Below are 19,619 nucleotides of genomic sequence, written 5' to 3' on the forward strand. Positions count from 1 at the left end.
GCCCCAAGATTATATTCAACTGTATTTTGTTCATGATGCTCACCACAGGAGCTAGTTTAGACTAAGATCCTAAATGAAATTCAGAAGAGGTCAAATACACTTCTCAGGTGTCAAATTTATTTTACTGATTGAACTCAATTAGAATCAATTTTACTTTAGATAGTGATATAAATTATAAAACCAAGAAAAATAGAGTAATTCATTGGCTAGTTGCTGTGGATAGATAATTTTCCTAAGGAACTACATTATCATTTTTCTCTTACAGATATGTTTTATTTAAAAAAGCATTACATCTACAGGATATATGGTGGAAGAATTACCAAGTATAAGTACATTTATTTGACATGCTCTACATCTGAGAAACTTGGGTTAAAGAGTCTCTAATTTTTTTATTATAGATCCCTACCTACAAAAATATATGAGACTTCATATTTATATAGGTAGTTATGCATTTATTTATATACTGATTATTAATATATCATGTAAATTACAACCATTTTACAGTTAGGATTTGAAATTACATTTCTTTCTCACTTTTCATTAAATCACTTTGCACAAAATCTGGAATGCACTGCTTCAAAGTGATTATCATCTCCATATACTTATGCATTCATTTATCAAATCAGTATATATTCCCTGAGAACCTATGCTCAGGGGGCAATGATGAAGAACACCAGTTACCCATATTCTCTCATACAATTATGAGAATCTTATCATATTTCATTATTCCATAATGTGATAACCCTGTGTGGCATCTGGCACTCAAGTAATCTACCCAGACCTATCTTTTAATACTTTCCTGCCTAATTTTGAAAACAAATGCAACAGTAACAGCATAAGAAGTCCATCATGACTAATGGTTCAGATGTCACAGGGATGGTCACCTTGGTCACCCCATCAGACTTATATATAAGAACAATATTAAAACCAACATTTTAACAGATGAAGAAACAGAAGTTTAATAATTTGTCTCAAATTATATTGGAGTCAGTAGAGGTCATGGGAGACATACCCGAACAATTGTGTTTGGCAATATTTTATCTTAACCATTATATTCTATGGCCTCCAGAGGGAGACTTGACATATCATCAGCCTGTCACACACAGTTTATGAAACTAACTTTGTATTTCATTCCTAGAGCTCATTTCCCAATTTGATTCTACATTTGGATTTACAACCCTGTGTGGCAGTTCTATCAACAAACAAAAACAAAAATGCAAACAAAAACAAAACAAAACACAAAAATCCCAACTGCTTTACATGTTCTAAAATCTAGACAGTGCCTAATGCTACAGGTCTTCTTGGATACCCAGTCATGGGCTTTTCACTGGCTAACCTATTTGACAAACAATTGAACTATCATGGCCCATGGGTGTTAGCAATCTAATTTTCACTCTGAAAGAAAAATAGATTCCACCAAACAAAGACAGTAGGAAATGAACCACAATGATTCTGATTTATAAGAGAATTTCCCTATGATTAGTATACACACATTTTAGAAAAATATCACTAGACGAAGTAGGCTTTCTGAATAGTAGAAACATACCATTTCTCTTTAGGAGCAAATTGTATCCATGAAGATTATATTTCTATAATAAGAATAGAGCATGTACGGACTGGAACATAAGCTTGAGTGTTATTTATATCAAGGTTTCCAGAATGCCTGGAGGCCCAGTTTTGGTATGTATTAAACTTGGGCGAGATATTCTAATGCACTTTGGGTAGAAAGCTTTACTGAAAGGGCAGATGTTCAGAATTCTCAGAAGGCATAGACCCAGACATGCAGGGCACACTCTTGCAAGCAATAAAGACCCATTGCCAATGAAACCAGCTGTCCCAGCATCTGTGTGTGCTTCCTGTGAACGAAAAAGATGAGGAAATGACAGTGTTGAACTCTCAGATTTCATGGTTCTGAAGCAAACAATGCTAGAGTTATGAGTTTAGGGATCTTATTTTTTGAGCCTGCTTTTTAATGCCTGCAACCAGAGGTCTTAAATAAAAACTAAGATATTCAGAAAATTCTTTAAAACCTCTTCTGACCCAGATCTGTAAGACTTTTCCACACTATGAAAGGTGATCTAAAACCTAGGATGAACTACTAGAACCTTTTTGGACCTATCAATCATAGCATACTTCTGAACTCAATGCCATAGAGTTCTAACTTCTGGTTTAACAGGCCTGGGACAACCCAGGGGCTCTACAGAGGGCCCCCTTAATAGACCTTTGGTACTGGTAAGCATAGCAGAGTACTAGGAAATATCTGAAATTCATCTATTTTTAATGTGCCTTCTAGGTTGTGCTTTCCAAATGGCCAGGCTATCTCAAAATAAGCAAAACTATTTGAGATAATGGAATTTCCCACTGGAGGTCCGTGATAAATGATAAATATTCCTTTACAAACACTAATTCACACCATCCACCTCCGGCAATTCTTGTGCAGGACAAGACCTTTGAAACAGGACTTAGAAGCAAAGACCTGGGGTTTAAAATTTCAAGTTGAAACAAAATGGTGACCAGAACTCAGGAAAATGGCAAACATTCATTTGACTGAACAAGGTTGTTAATTTAAGATTAGATTATCAAGAAGATTTTATGCTGAATCTTAGAGCAAAAGAATAGAATTTTTAAGTTCCCACTAAGGCCAGAATAGAGTCAGCCTTATCAAGCCATTATAGGACAGAGTATGTCTATTTCATCTACAGTGGTACATTGGCCCCACTGTCGACGAAATAAAATGTAGGAATTGGGGGGAAATAAAGCAAAACTGATAGGATCTGGCAAATCATAACTCATTCTGTACCTTCTCTTCCATACTCATTCTAGAAGTCCCACTCTTTTCATTGTCTTTATGTCCTGACATCCTATGTACACAGTCCTAGAGATTCAAAATCAATTTGAAAACCTGGAGGTGAGTTGCAAATGTATATATAATAAACTAATCAAAATTCATGGGGTCAGACACTGTCTTTTGGCTGTTTTATTCTGGATAGTGACCTTGGCCCTGCGTTCCAAGGCAAGTGAGGATGAAAGAGCATGATAGAGGAGCCACGGTGATGACAAAGCACTAAAAAGCACAGGTCCTTGAGGAAAGGGTTATAGTCCCACTTTACTCTAATTACGGTATAACTTTTTACTGCAATAATTATTGTGTTAATTTGTGTTGTGTTGAAAAGGCACATTTTGATTGATATTGCAGTTCACTTATTCTTTCAATAAACATGCACTGACCCCAACTTTTCCAAGACTAGATAGTGAGACAACAAAGTTGTATGAGATATAATTAGTGTTCATGTCTTCTACTTTTGCATCCTTGAAAATACTAGGTCATTGCTTTTCTCTATGGTCCATATATTTGTGTGGCTAAATAAATGACTAGAGATTATATATATATACACACACACATATATACACACACACATACACACACACACACACACACACACATATATATATATGATTAGATAGAAGATAGATAATAAATGCTAGAAGTAAAAATAACTTATGTCACAGGATAGAACTTAATTAAAACAGGATGATTAATACAGACACAGCTTAAGATCCGTATGTTATAGAACTTGGCCAAGACAACAGCTGCATGCAATATTCTCAAGAGTTATTCTCAGTTACAAGACTTACACTAATATTCTATTAAGACCAGTGTTTCATTTCTCTTATGCCACCTGGAATGATTTTTAAGACTTAGGTCTAAGGATAGGTGGCCCTTGGACACTATGTTTTAGTGAAATTATTCTACTCACATTACAGTAATGTGTGGGCTCATAGCAATCTAGATTTTCATTTTATTATATGTATTTGACTAAATTTTAATGTACTTATTGTGATTTTAAAAATATCCCCAGTTTCATAAATACTCATATATCAAATTGTCAGTTAATGTTATGTTACTACATTTTTCAAAACTATCCATGCAGAGTAGCTTCATGGTTCTTGTTAGTACTCTAGAATAATTTGGCTATTAAGGTAAATTATGGATGATTTATTTTCTGCATAAAACTAAAATCATCCATTTTGAAGAAAATGCATAGGAAAACCATTACTTTTTCTAGGGAAATATTTCTAAACCTAGGACAAATCTGTGTTATTTATTAAATTTGGAATTGTATACAAAGAGAACTGGCCTTCACACCATAGCTGCTTTTATACATCAATAAGCATTATTATTTCTCATATATTTTAAAAATTGAAATGTTATTAATTTTAAAATGTAAGTAAATATTTCTCCTAGGGACTGAAACAAAGACATTTTGTTTCTGAAGTCAAAGCATATTTAGAGAGAAATACAATGATAATGATTAAAATAAGGACTCTAGAGACCATCCACCCGGTTAGAGTCCTACGTGGATCGCTTTCCAGCCAGCTGACACTGTACAGGGCACTTGTCATGTCTGTGCCTTAGTTTCCATATCTATAAAATCTGGATAATAGCAGAGTTGTTTTGAGAATTAAACAAATAACTATGTATGAAGTACTGCATTAGGAGGTTTAGAAAGAATTATTTTTACTGTTATAGAGCAAAAAGAATCTAAGCTATTGTTCCGATAGGCATTGCTATGAGTAACACAAAATCACAAACCAGTGTCATTAAATTTAATAAATACATAGTAGGTGCTCAATATATGTAAGAGGCTGGAATATATGTAAGATACTGGAATAGTGGTTAGGGCATTATTCAGATTTTTTTCCTTTTACTTAAATGTTGATTTACAATGCTAACAAGAAAAAAATTTTCTTTAAAATAAAAAGCCACCTTCAATATTAGTTCGAGTTACATTACTTTGGTTTTCTTGATTATATTGTCTCAATTTTCTCACCTTAAAATAGGGATAATAATATAATCCGCCTTGTAGGATTACTGTGAAAACTAAGTGACAGTACATGTAAAGCCCTAAACAGAAAGCGATTCATGTAAATTTTCAAAATAATACCTGCTTTTATTACTAGCACAATTACATAACATGCTGCTTTCCTAAAACACCCCCTGAGATGGAATAAATCTAATGCAGGACACAAGTCATGTGACTTTCTAGAGCTCAGAAAATTTCTCTTTATTTTAAAGTACTAATATCCTGATACTTACCCTTGAACTCTAAATGGGATATCTTTTTTTCCTGTGACTATTGCAGATGTACTGCCAAAGGCTTTGAATTATCCACTAGGCCAGCGTGTACCTGGAGTCTCTGAGAAAAGGGAAAGAATTGTTATTGATAATATAAAGAATGTCTCAATGGCAAAATCTGTTCAGTACAAGAATATATATGTAGATACATATAGTCTTATATGTATGTGTCTATTCTTATACTGATTATGTAAGACATAAGGAACATTATATGTTTTATATAATTGTATCATTATATATATTCCTATGATTTAAATAGTAAATATAAGAATAATAATTATGTTTTCTCTGATTTTCTCCCCTCAAAATAAACTTGTGTTAAAAGAAAACATTTTAACATATTCAATATTGTGCATTTGAGTTTTGGGCAACATCTAGATATCTGATTATTTTCATTCTATTTTTTTTATATTATATGTACCTTTATTTTTATTTCTTTCTCTGGAGACACTTCTATTATAAAATGAAGGAAAAGCAAATACATATTTGGTTTTAACTAAATAATTAAGAAGAGATGTAGGATATATAGAAATTTGTCATTAAATGATTTTCTGCAATGATATTCTGCTTGTTTAATAGCTTCTATAATTGGTAATCAAAATCATAAATATACTTTTGCTTCACACATAACTATGACATGAGAAATTACTTTAACACAGATCTTTATAAATAATAAAATAAACTTCAGTGCTTCAGGCTATATTGTAACATTTGACACCATGGAAAAATAACATACAGCTCTTCTGGATCCTCTAGCCTTTTCACATCTGACTGGTTTAAGGCATTAGTCAAATATTTATTTAGATCACACTCAGAAAGCCCTCTGCCATGGGACACAGAAAATATTATTCTTTAGAATAAATTAATAATATCCAAATCCATCTCTACTTCTTACAAGATTTTACTGATCCTCATAGCTTCTCCACAAGGTGGATATTGTATAGAGTTAATAAAGAAAGAAACTATGATCAGAGAGATGAAATAAATTGTCCAAAGTCACACAGGAGCCAAGAGTCCGTCAAAAGATACGAACTTGTTATTTGTGCTCATAATCTCAGAACTCCTTTATAGCAAACACTATCAGTTTATTGGTAATAAACTGTCTGGATTGTGGAGGACTGTACTGATAGCCAAAGTTAATGTATAATAACCTATAGGATAACTTGTTTGCTAAATCTTGTGCTCATTTAAAGAAAGGCATTTTGCTAAGCAAATGATAGGCGTGTTAATAGTCAGGAATCTTAATATTGCAATAAAATTTCTTCTGCAAACAAATAAACTTGTCTTAAATTGGTGCAGGAGATTTAGATTGGGTAAGGAAAACTTAATAAAAAAGATTTTAAAGTGTTTCATCAAAGGAGTTTGGAGAAGGAAAAAAGTTTCATTTTGGTCCTCTTGTACTAGGGACAAGCTCTTCAGAGGAAGTTCATTCTGTTTTAGAAATCTTCTTTTGTGTATCTCTTGGATATACAAAGTATTTTGTTTAAAAATAATGTTTCTATTAGAAAGAAACAAATGAAGTGGATAAGATAATTACTCTTTCCTTTGGATATAAATTTAAAAGTGATATTGTTTTTCAGGTAGAAGGGAGGGAGGCTACAATTATTAAACCTAAAGAAAGATTTTTAGAGCTAATGAATTAAATTATACCTATAAGAATATAGTGTCGCCAAACTCAGAGCACCCTTCCTCAAAAAGCAGAGTGGTAACTCACGAAGTAAGCACAGAAGACCGCCTTAGAAGCTCAAACTTGGAACAAGGCATGATAGGACCTACGGTTCACATTCACATCAACCATATTTGCAAGCAGCTGTTTTGGATATACATACCAGTACAATCACAAGTGCATCAAACAAGGATTCTTCCTATGGCCATTTTATGTTTTTTGATGGGTAAGTCTGCGGCTCCAAGGAAATACCATCCACAGCCTCAAGGAGACCCTGAATAGTCACTGAAACCAGAACAGAAGGTAGATTAGGGGAGCTTCTCTTCATTACAGTGGCTTAATCAGAAAGCCAGAGTGACTCTGTTCTGTCCACATTTCTCTCTCCTACTCTACAGGCTGCTGGATCATTAAATATAATTTCAGAAATTTAACAATGTGCAAGAAAGAGAAATTCTCCATGATCCTCCATATTGACTATAAAGATGGAAGGAAAGCTAATTTATAAAAATTTAAAACAAATATCCATTTAGATCATCACATTTTAAATTACTAAATATGAATCTATGAAAATATTATACAATAAAAAACATAACACAAAGAGATGCTTACTTCTGAATGAAAGAAAAAACAACACAATATTTAGATTATAACTCTAGCGATTTTATAAAACAAAATAAACAGAAACAGAAAAAAACTGTAAAGCAAACTTGAACATGCCAATGTCCTCCAAGGAAAGACCATCAGGACCATGTATATAGTCAATAGAAATTCAAGGTATTTATTATTTGAAGCATGGGAAACACCACAACATAAAGAACCACGTTAGGAGGGACTTGTGACTGGATTGAGCTTGTGAAGGTAATTTGGGAGAAGATACAAAAAAGTAGGCATTTGGTCTTATTTCAGAAAGTAGAAACAATTCAGTAATTAAATTAGTTAATTTTTTTTTTTTCTAGGAAAGGAAAAATGGAATATGCTAAACTATAACTGGCAAAGAAGTCACTCACATTTCCTGGCAAAGGGGGTTTGTAGTCCTGTCTGTGGTGTGCACAGTGTTCTTGTTCCTATATGTGCTCAGCTGTGATGATGGGGTGCTCTTATGTACTTGATTCCAGGTACAGAATGACCTGCAGAGAAACAACACTGCCTAGCTGTGAGTGCCATGCCAGGTCCCTGGGGAAAGTGCTCAGGCTGTTTTTTGCTTTCTTAAAAAGTACTTCAAAATAGGAAACTACAGAGAAAAGATATAGAGAAATAAAATTTTTTTAAAAAATTCAATAAGGTGAAAGCATGGCTATTATAGGCTCAGGACGGAGAGTTCTCTCCTAGTGCAGACAACTGTGGACAAAGTTTTAATAAGACAAAAATTGTAGTTTTGAAAAAAAAATACAAAATCAGCATTAACTCTAGGATTACACTTACAAACAAAAATTATTTGAAAGATACAACAGAAAGTTTTATTTAAATAGGCATTTGAATTTTAAAAACAGAGACTTCTTTACAGCTATAAAAGAAGAAAAACATAATGACTTTCTTTGGCTCTTTTGCAAAATAACAATTAGACAAAAGAACCCAGTAACTGAAAATTAGGAATGTATTCAATGGTTCAAAAAGTCAAAAATATTGATAGAATATTAGAAATTGCATATTAATTCAACCAGTACGTATTTGTACCAGACACAGTCAGATTAATGGGATAAAATAGAAAGACTGACTGCAAAATTTGGAATAGCAATGTATTTACTGTAGAATATAGGTAGTAATTGAATCAATGATAACAGGAAAAAGATATGATAATGACAATGATAAAATTACAGGAATCCCTCCTTATCTGCAGGGTACATGTACCCCCAGGAGATGAGTTGAAATCACAGTCAATACCAAACCCTATATATACTATGGTTTTCCTATATATACATACATATATTAAAGTTTAATTTATAAATAAAGCACAGTAAGAAATTAACAACAGCTATTAATAAAATAACACAATTATAACAATAAACGACAGTCAAAGTTGTGTGAATGTGGTCTCTCTCTCAAAATATCTCTTCACACTGTACTTATCCTTCCTCCTGTGATGATGTGTTGACCACAGGTAACTAAAACCATGAAAAGCAAAACCCCAAATAAGAGGAGACTATGGTAGTTAAACATTTCAGGGAAATTACAATACACATGATACCTGTACATCATTTACAACAAAGTAAAATGCAGGTGAATTAAAAAGTTAAATGTAAAGAAAGAAAATTTAAAGAAGTAAATATTGGTAAATGTATATCTGATGATGGCACACAGATAATCTTTTTATGCATTAAAAGAGTGGTGGAAACTAAAATTAAAAATTTGGTTGAAATATTTGACTGTATAAAACTTTCATATGTTTATATTTCAAGAGCACAGTTAAGCAACTCTTTTAAAACAAAGTATTTGGTGAAAGCATTTACAAAATATACTTGCAAAAATATGCTATTAATGTTGAGTTACTTAATGTAAGTGATTTTTAAAATTACTTGTACTATAAAATTGTAGAAAGGCAAAGTTAAGGAAAGCAAGTAATCCTCTCAAGCAGTAATACAGGTATCATCTAATTACATGGGGGGGAAAAGCAACCTCATTGGACATAAAGGAGTACAAATTAAATGATCACTACGAGATTATCCAGGATTGATCTGAATGAAGTGAAATATACAGCCACAAACAGAGACAGGGTAAAGTGTACACGGGAATAAACTTTCCTTAGGTGAGTATAATGACAATTGTCAAATCATTAAACATAGTTGTATTCCTTCATCTCGCCTTTCCTCTTCTTAAAATAAAAAAAAAAAAAATCTGCAATGTGCACGGACAATATACATAAAAGGAAATTAAGAGTAGAACTATTTACAATAGCAAAACAATGCAAATTACCGAAATTTCCAATAGTAGGTGATTATGGAAATAACCTGCCTCACCTTGGGGTGATAGTTATTTAAAATTGTGTTGTATAAAGATATAATTAAATTAGAGACAAAGCTATTATTTATAGTTTTTTTAGAGGTGACAAGATACAGAAGAATGTAATCTTAATGTACAGAAATAACTCAAGCATAATATATTTGAAACAGATATATTTATCATTAAGTATTCTTAGAAATATAGCAAAATGTTCTTAAAATTTTCACTGTAGCAGAATTTTAGATAATTTAAGTGGTTTCTAAGTTAATTACATGTACCTTCTGCATTTTTTAAAAGGTTATTCCATCTTATGAGACTTAAGAATTCTTTTTTTCTTCATTGACTTTTGTAGAGAGAGAGGAACATCCATGTGAGAGCGAAACAACCATTGGCTGCCTCCCCCATGCTTCCTACTGGGGATTGAGCCCAAAACCCTTTGGTGCTACAGATAATGCCCAACCCACTGAGCCACACCTGCCAGGGTGCATTTTTAAACATTTGAATTATAAATGTGTTTTTGTAATTACAATAGATGATATAAATAATTTAAAAAAATAAGGCCCTGCTACTGTTAAGAGAGTAGGTAGTTACATATGAGCAGGGCAGAGAACAGACAAACTCACCAAAAACCAAGCTTAAATAAACAAGGAAAAGGGAGACTAGAAAGCTAAAACAGTCATCAAAGTCGGACAAAAATAGGGAAAAACAAATGCAGTAAAAACGACTCCCAGCACCAAAAGGACAAAACTATTACAGGACACCTGCAGGCACAGGAAATCCTCAGAAGCTCAGCACTTAAACTCGCGGGAAATTCCAGGGAGCCCACCAGGTAAAAGACTAAATGGTTCTGGGAGATTAGGACAAAGTGTGAGGGGTTGGGGGGAGGAGAATAAGACAAAAGCCAGAAACTAGACCCATTCAGGGCTCCAGCTGCCTGGAGAGTCCTTCAGGCGTTATTTTGTTTAGAGTAAAACTTTGCCTCCTGCTGCAGCGATACACTGACTCTCATGTTGAAATCTTTCCTCCAGGAGACCAGAACCTGGTCTTGCTGATCCCCAGCACCGCTGACACTACTATAGAAAAATGTCACAGAATAAGTGGCTCATAAACAACAAAAGTTTATTGCTAATGTTCTGGAGGCTAGAAGTCTGAGACCAGGGTGCCTGCGTGGCCAGGCTCTATGTCTGTGAGAGCCCCTTCCCAGTTCTTAGGGGTCTTCCCCTTGTGACCTCCCAGGGCCGCAGGGGCAGGGGGATTTCCTCAGGCCTCTTTTCTAGGAGCTCCAATCCCATTCATGAGTGCTCCACCCTCATTGCCTAATCAACTCCTGAAGTCCCTACCTCCTGAAACCCTCACATTGGGCATTGGGTTTCAACATACACATTTTGAAGGGACACAAGCTTTCAAACCATAGCAGGCTGCTACTCAATTTTGCAGACAGATTGAGGAAGAGAACTGTGTGTTTGCTCTTAGACCTAAAAATAATAAAATAATTTTTTTCCTATATTTTTATACCTAATAATAGTAGATTTACTATATAACACCATTTCAATAGTGAATATTGTAACCAATAGTGTATAAATTATCCCCATGTTACCCATTTTCAATTTAAGAAAAGCTTATATTCTGTATCAATTATTTTTGCAAATGAATTACCACCTAACAAAAATAAAAGAGCTTTTGCATTAACACTGTGATAAGAAGGTAAATTATTTTCAAATACTGGTCAGAATGAAAGTAGCAGCCCCTAGGCCGCCACTTGAGGCTCTCACCACAGACAGTATTTCCACTCTATTCAGTAAGATCCAAATTCAAACGTGCAGCTTACAGAGCATCTTTTGTGTTTGGTTGGTTGGCCCTGGTTTGCTTCTGTCCTTCGTCATTACATGCTGCTTCTTTACTCCCTCCCCTGGCCTCCCACCCATCTGCATCGCCCTGGGGTACAGAAAGCATCGTGTTTCTTACAGGTTATGGAGTCAGGCTGCTCCCTCTCCCTGTGCCCCCCCCCCCCAGCTCCTCCCAGGGAGGGGCTGGTGGCTTTGTTTAGCTTGGCTGGACAGTCACTCCTCTTACTGCTCTACTGCGTGTTTCTAAAGAGACCGCTTGGTATCTACAACACAATTAAGTCTATCTTTCTCGGATGTAATTTTCCCTCCCCTGCCTATTTTGTGTCTTAGCCTCTGCTGAGTGCTTTCTTAACTTCCTGCTGTAAATCTTCAGAATAGAGATCATCTAAACTCCTGTTACACGCCATTCAATGGCAGAAAAGGGAATACAAAATTGTCCATCTACAGCAGCTCTATAGTTTTTTCACCCACTCTTTTTCCTCACAGCAGACTTCTAGCTTCTAATTTTCTGTCTTTCCCAGACACATTTTTTTGAGCTTTAAAAAAGAAAACAAAAGAAAGAAAAAAAAAAAAAACCTTAAAGTCAATATAAAATGCTATATAGAATTTAAAAATACAGCTGAATAAATATCTATCCCGGAACTTTTCAAGCCAGATTCCATGAATTTATATATAAAATATTTCTACCTTAATCACCCATAATCAGGACAATATAACATGTGCAAATTCACAATAGAATATATAACAAGAAAGCCATATTAAACATAAATATAATATTTTTATCCTGGCTCTTTTATGAATCATTTTGGGGATTTGGGATATACATCCTAATGCTATTTGTTTCTTTTTATATATGAAATGGGGTTGATGATATCCATCTAGAGTAAAGAATAATATGGAATCTTTGATTCATTTGTGCTTCCTACTGTTACTGTTGCTTTGTTTAGCCTATGTCCTAGTCCCTCCATTAGTTCTTGGAGGGGAAAAAAAGACCGCTTCTAGGAGATGACAATTTGGTAGAGGAGAAATAAGGTGATTAATTAAAGTAAAAAGCGGTAAACACTATTAGGGAGATCTTAACGAGGTAACTTTTGAGCTGCATCTTAAAAGATGATTAGGGGTTTTCCAGGTAAAGTAGGTAACAGGCTATCCCAGACAGAGGAGAGACAATGTAAGAAGGTAAACATAATAAAAGGCATGGTGTATTAAGGGAATAATGAGAAATTCAGTGTGGTAAAAGTTTAAGGTGAAAAGAGAATCTGAAGATAAAACCACAAAAGTAGGTGTGTATCCTCTTGTGATGGAATTGTCATACTAAGCTAAAGAAGGTTAATTTTATACAGTCAATCTGTATTATGGGAATGAGATTATCAGCACTTTTAGGGAATGTAATTCTGGAAGCAATATGCAAAACACACTGAAATCTTTGGCATGGAATCCAAAGAAAGTTATAATATCTCGTGCAAAAGATAATGGGGTCTAGAACTAAGACATTATAGCACCTATCAAGAGGCTAAACCAGAATATTCAGTTACATTTATTAGATGTGATGAAATGTTTTAACCAACTCAGGACAGAATAAGAAGACATTTAAAAAGGATATATTGCAATTTTATTTTTTTTAAACATATCTTTGTTGATTTCAGAGAGAGGAAGGGAGAGGGCAAGAGAGAGACAGAAACATCAATGATGAGAGAGTCATTGATTGGCTGCAGCCTGCAACCCGGGCGTGTGCCCTGACCAGGAATCGAACCCCGATCTCGTGGATCCTAGGTCAGTGCTCAACCGCTGAGCCACTTCCAGCCGGGCACAATTTACTTTTAAGAGATGGGGTGATAATGCTAATGAAAATCAAAAACAAAGTTTTCATCTGGCATGAAAAATTACTGTGTAATTTGGGTGGACCATGTTGAGTTAAAGGAGGCTAGTGACATTTGTATATGGATATGTCTGATGCTAGCAGAGAAGTAAGATAGAGATTAAGGTGTCATAGTGAATCTGAGGTTGAACACAGTAGAAGGTTAGATAACCCTAAAGACTCCACCAAAAAGCTACTAGTTCTAAAAAATGAATTCAACAAAGTAGCAGGATACAAAATTAATATTCAGAAATTGGTGGCACTTATCTAGAACAAATATTCCAAAAATTTATATGTAATGAAAGAAGACCTAAATAGCCTCAGCAATCTTGAGAAAGAAGAACAAAGTTGAAGGAACCACAATACCTGATATCAAAATATACTACAAACCCATTGTAATCAAAACAACCTAGTACTGGCATAAAAATAGACATATAGGTCAATGAAACAGAACAGAGAGCCCAGAAACAAACCCACACCTTTATGGTCAATTAATATTTGAGAAAGGAGGCAAGGACATACAGTGGAGTAAAGACAGTCTCTTTGTTGCCTGTGGAAGTGGGGTTCTAGTGGTATGAGAAAAATCATTTTTGGGGACCCACAAGGGAGGATGAGGTCTGGTGGTAATATTTATTTGGGAAGTAAAATTAAAGGAGTTCCCCAGTGTCCCATCTCTGTCCCTACTGCCACGGAAAATTAGAACCAGACACTGAGTCAATGACCAGAGATCCCGTTCCATATTAAAGCTTAGTTTCTGCTCAGCATTTGGCTAGCTTAGCTTGTGTTCCCGGCTGCAATCCCGTGCGCTGTGGTATTCAGGCCGCCACCTGGAGCCAGCATTTGGAGTCCAGGCAGCCAGTGACCATGCAGCTGACTAGGATCACATTGCTATGGAGAGAGAACTCAGGAGTACAGGGGTGGGGGTGGGTCACTGAGCACGAGAGAGCGCTTTGTTCTGGGATTTTAACCAGCAGCTTTTTCAAAATAATGAATTAACTTCCCCAAATTTCACAGGCTTGTATTGGGACCCACTCACTAGCCAACAGTTTTTTCCCAGGTTAGGCTGACAGCACTCTATGGTTAAGTACCTCCCCCTGTGCCATTTTGACCTTATGGGCCTGTGTTTACCTTTCCCATTATTTTATCCCTTCCCCCAGTGACCTTCAGTGATCTTTGGGGAATGAACTGGTGGTTCCTGGGGGCAGGATAAAGCTATAGATTTCTGGTAAAGTAAACAGGCCTCTGCTTCTCAGCAGAATATGCTCAACAATGTCTGGCTTCCCTTGCTTTCCTCCTATCTATAAATAAATAGCTGCCTACAGTAATATCTTCAATAAGTGACGTTGGGAAAACTGGACAGGTACATGCAAAAAAAAAAAAAAATGAATCTAGACAACCAACTTGTACCATACACAAGAATAAACTCAAAAGAGATAAAAGACTTAAATGGAAGTGGCAAAACCATAAAAATCCTAGAAGAAAACATAGGCAGTAAAATCTCAGACATCTTGTGTAGCAATATTTTTCTGATATATATTCTCAGGCAAAGAAATAAAGGAAAAAATAGACAAATGGAACTACATAAAAAAACAAACAAATACCTAACAACTTTTGCACAGCAAAAGAAACCATCAACAAAATGAAAAGGGAACCACTATATGGGAAAACATATTTGCCAATGATTTATCTGATGAGGGGTTAACTTCCATAGTATATCAAGAACTTATACAACTCAACACCAGGAACACAAACAATCCAATTAAAAAATGGGTAAAGGACCTGAATAGACACTTCTCCAAAGAGGACATACAGTTGGCCAATACACATATGAAAAAATGTTCAAAGTCACTAATCATCAGAGAGATGCAAATTAAAACCACAATGAGGTATCACCTCACACCTGCCAGAATAGCTGCCATCAACAAATCAACAAGTAAGTGCTGGCAAGGGTGTGGAGAAAGGAGAACCCTGTACACTGCTGGTGGGAATGCAGACTGGTGTAGCCACTGTTAAAATAGTCTTGAGTTTCCTCAAAAAATTAAAAATGGAGCTGCCATTTGACCCAGTGATCTGACTTCTAGGAATATATCCTAAGAATCTCAAAGAACTAATTCAAAAGAATATATGTACCCCTATGTTCATTACATCCTTATTTACAATAGCAAAGATCTGGAAACAGCCCAAGTGCCCATCAGTGGATGAGTGGATAAAAAAGTTGTGGTACACTTACACAATGGAATACTACTTGGTCATAAACAAAGAAGAAAATCTTAGCCTTTGTGACATCCTGGATGGACCTGGAGAGCATTATGCTAAGTGAAATAAGGCAGTCGGAGAAAGGCAAATACCATATGATCACACTTATATGTGGAATCTAATGAACAAAATAAACTGACAAACAAAATAGAAACAGGCATGGATACATGGGATAAACTGACAGTTGTCAGAGTTGAGGTTACTGGATGAAAGAAGGGGAAGGGACTAGCCCAAAGCATATATACACATTGACACATTGACACAGACAACAGTGTGGTGATAGCCAGAGGGAAAGGAGTGTGGGGACTAGGTGGAGGTGGGCAAAGGGGGGTAGGGTGGGGATGGAAAGAGACTTTGCTTGGGGTGATGGGCTCACAGTGCAGAGTGCAGATGATGTTTTATTGACTTGTACCCTTGAAAGTTGTATTCTCAAGGAACATTAGCAATAACAGAAAGGGTGGATAGAAAAGAAGGAATAAAAAATATATGAAAATTTAATATTTAGTGAGAAAGAAAAAAAGTTATGAAATATTTTTGTGATTTGAAACAGGAGAGAATTTAAAAATTAAAAGCAGTCAACATTATCTGAAAGCTATTCTTTTAATATATGAATAAACAATTATATTATGAATGTGATTTCCCTTAAATTCAACATGGAGTATTGGGTTCATATACTATACACAATGCTAATTACTGGGACTGTGGGGGAAAATATTCCTTATCTCATAGAAATTAAATTCTAGCCTAAAAAATTAGACAATTGATGGGCAAATCAATATGTTAATGTATCTAATAAAATGCTAAGAAAAAAATTGGGTTATAGAAACCAAGAACGGTATTGGGAGTGTGTGCAAGTTTTTCATGGGTGGGCAGTGGGCAGAAAATATTTCTGCAGTAAGATAACACTCGAGCAGACACCAGTAGAAAGTAATGTTGGGGATCATGTGTTTGTCTGTAATGGCTGTGAGCAGAGGAATGATTTGATCTGCTGAATGTTTTACTCAGATCCTTTTGGCTACTCTGTGTTTACAAGACTGTTGGTGGATAGCTAGGGAGAAAATGTAAAGGTCATTTAAGAAGATACTTTAGTAAAATAACAAGGAGAAATAATGTCAGTTTGGTGTAGGTCAGGGTTTCTCAACCTAGGTTCTGTTGTCATTTTGGATGAAATAAATTTTCATTATGAGCAACTGCCCTGTGTTTTGCAGGATATTTATCAGAATCCCTGACCTCTACCCACTGGATGCCAGTAACACCCCATGGTTTTTACAACCCAAACTATCTTCAGACAATTTTCAATATCCATGGGGATCAAAATTATCCCCAGGTGCCCAGGTGAGAATCATTTGCCTCCATAGACCTAGGTGCAGGGATTGAATGTGTAAACAGATATATTTCAAAGATAAAGCTGAATGGACTTTTTTTTTAAAATTGGACTTGAACTGTGGGAGAAATAATGTCAACTTTTCTAACTTGAAGAGTTAGAGTTTCAACTTGACATTCCTGAGAGCTGGAAGACTAAAGAGGCGATGGAAATCACTGTATCAGTTTGAGTCTTATTAAATTTGAAAAGCATTTGGATATAAAACTGAAGTTCAGGTAAGAGCTTATGTTAGGCATATAAACCTGGTTGCCATATACGTATAGACAGTATTTAAAACCAAGGGAATGGAGGAACTCACCTAAGGGATGAGCAAAGACAAGGTCTCGAGACTGAGCTCTGGGTTTTTCCAAAGTTTAGAGTTGGGAAAATGAGGAGGTCGGGGAATGGAGACTGAGAAGTCTGGGTGTGTGTGTGTGTGTGTGTGTGAGAGAGAGAGAGAGAGAGAGAGAGAGAGAGAGAGAGAGAAAATCCTCCTCTTCTCATTTGCCTTTCATGCATATAAGAGAACAAAGGTAGAAAAAGCATTCACAATGAAGCTGCTAGCATGAGAATACTGCTATTTCACAGAAAATTTTAGGGACACAATAGCTAATCAATTATGTCTACAGAACATTTTTCTTCTTATAATAGCAACTCTTTCATTTGGAGAATTGCCTTTTCCTCTTCACCAAACCATGTAATCGAGTGCTGGCGGTCAACCATGATTCCCGACTCTTTGGCTATACTGAAGAGAATCTGACCCAGTTACCAGAGCTCAGGAGTTTCTGGCAACCATAGTAACATACTTGTGGCAGAATTTGGAGCATTAAAAACCAAAACCAATATGCATAGAAGAGAAAAGAGACACACAGCAGAGATCCTGAGGACATCTGATGCTCTGGTCTAGGATTCCTGATGCCAAACGTACCTTTGACCTTCAGAAATTTTCTTCCATAACTAGATATTTATCCCCTCCTACCGGACCTAATTCAAATTGAAGTTCTCTCACTTGCAACGAAAATGGTATTGCCTAAAGTAATGCAGAATTGAATAAAGGATGCCAAATACCAATAAAAATATTTTTAATATTATGTGGACAAGAGCAAAACATTTGTTATATCACTACGGCATACTGCTTACATATAAATAATAATTTGTCTATTTTATTTCTGACCCCAGGTTGAGGACATGCCAGAGAACTCCTAAATTATCAAAGTCAAATTTCCTTAAAATTCTTAAAAATAGTCCCCAAAGGTTGAAACTACAAATGCCTGGATGGGAAGTAGCTGGCATTATTGTATTGGTTTCATAACTTTATATGCAAACACATTGCATATTATATATGGATGTTTAAAATGTCTTTACAATAAAAAGGGACCCTAACATTTGGAAATGTGGAGAGCCATTGCATTAGATATAATTTACTCTGATTTGCCTTCATTTAAAAATTAATGGTAGGCCATGTTGCTACTTTTAGCTTTACAGAATAGAGTTGGTACTAAAATGAATTTAGGGATAGCAGTGAGTTTTCCAAAAGGAAAACAAATATATGCTAGGGTTTTTACACTTTATAAAAACAGGATTCCTAATTTGAATGCAACTGATTTTGTGTTTATATTGCTGTTATACTTTTCATCCTGGTTCCTTCCATTATTGGGGTACCAGTATGTTGCTCATGAAAACCATTCACAATTCTCTGATTTTCATATTGAGCTCTTTGCTGATTTTTATTAGATGATTATTCATAATTATCATCGTAATCTTACAGTGTTAGTATTCTTTATTAATAATGAAATTCCCTTTGCCACTCATTATTTCATTCTTTAGTTGCAATTGCAAGATAATGGAGCAGGCTGTTTAATTCTACCTCTACCACTTACTTAAACTTCCAAGTCTCTCTCATCTTTAAAATAAGAATAAGCAATAACACGACTTATACCTAAAAATCTATAACAAATAAATAAGTTCTTATTTGTAAATTGCTAAATGCACAACAGCTAGATATTTTTAGACATTTAAAAATATCTTAGAACATGGTAGGTATTCAGTAAATATTTGCTAATATGCAAAAATGATCTTACTCCAGAAATAAATGTCTTACATAGTTGATAACTATTAGATGGTATGTGCCATTTTTGAAGACCATGTCTTAGCCTTTTTGCCTAGTACTGTTTGACACATTATCTTACACATAATGCTTGTTGCAAGTCACTTCACCCACTTGGTTCAGTGTCTTCATTTCCGATGTGCACATACAGAGATATTGTGGTGAGATGCTATGGAGAGCATGAGTCATTGTGAAATTTATTGAGAAAATTTAAATATGAAGTAAATAGGTGTGACGTTTTAAGTTAAACTGTAATTTTTAGAAATTACAAATTTGCATGCAAATGTAAGAAATATCACTTATTTTTACCATTTTCCCATAGAGGTAACATCTTGCAAATATATAATACAAAGTTAAAACCGGGGTTTTGGCATTAATACTATCCTCCAATCTTATTTACATTTCCCCAGTTTCAAATACTCTCGTGTGTGTGTGAAACAGTGTGCAT

This window comes from Miniopterus natalensis, chromosome 2 (genome assembly GCF_054644295.1).
Source record: "Miniopterus natalensis isolate mMinNat1 chromosome 2, mMinNat1.hap1, whole genome shotgun sequence".
Taxonomy (NCBI): domain Eukaryota; kingdom Metazoa; phylum Chordata; class Mammalia; order Chiroptera; family Miniopteridae; genus Miniopterus; species Miniopterus natalensis.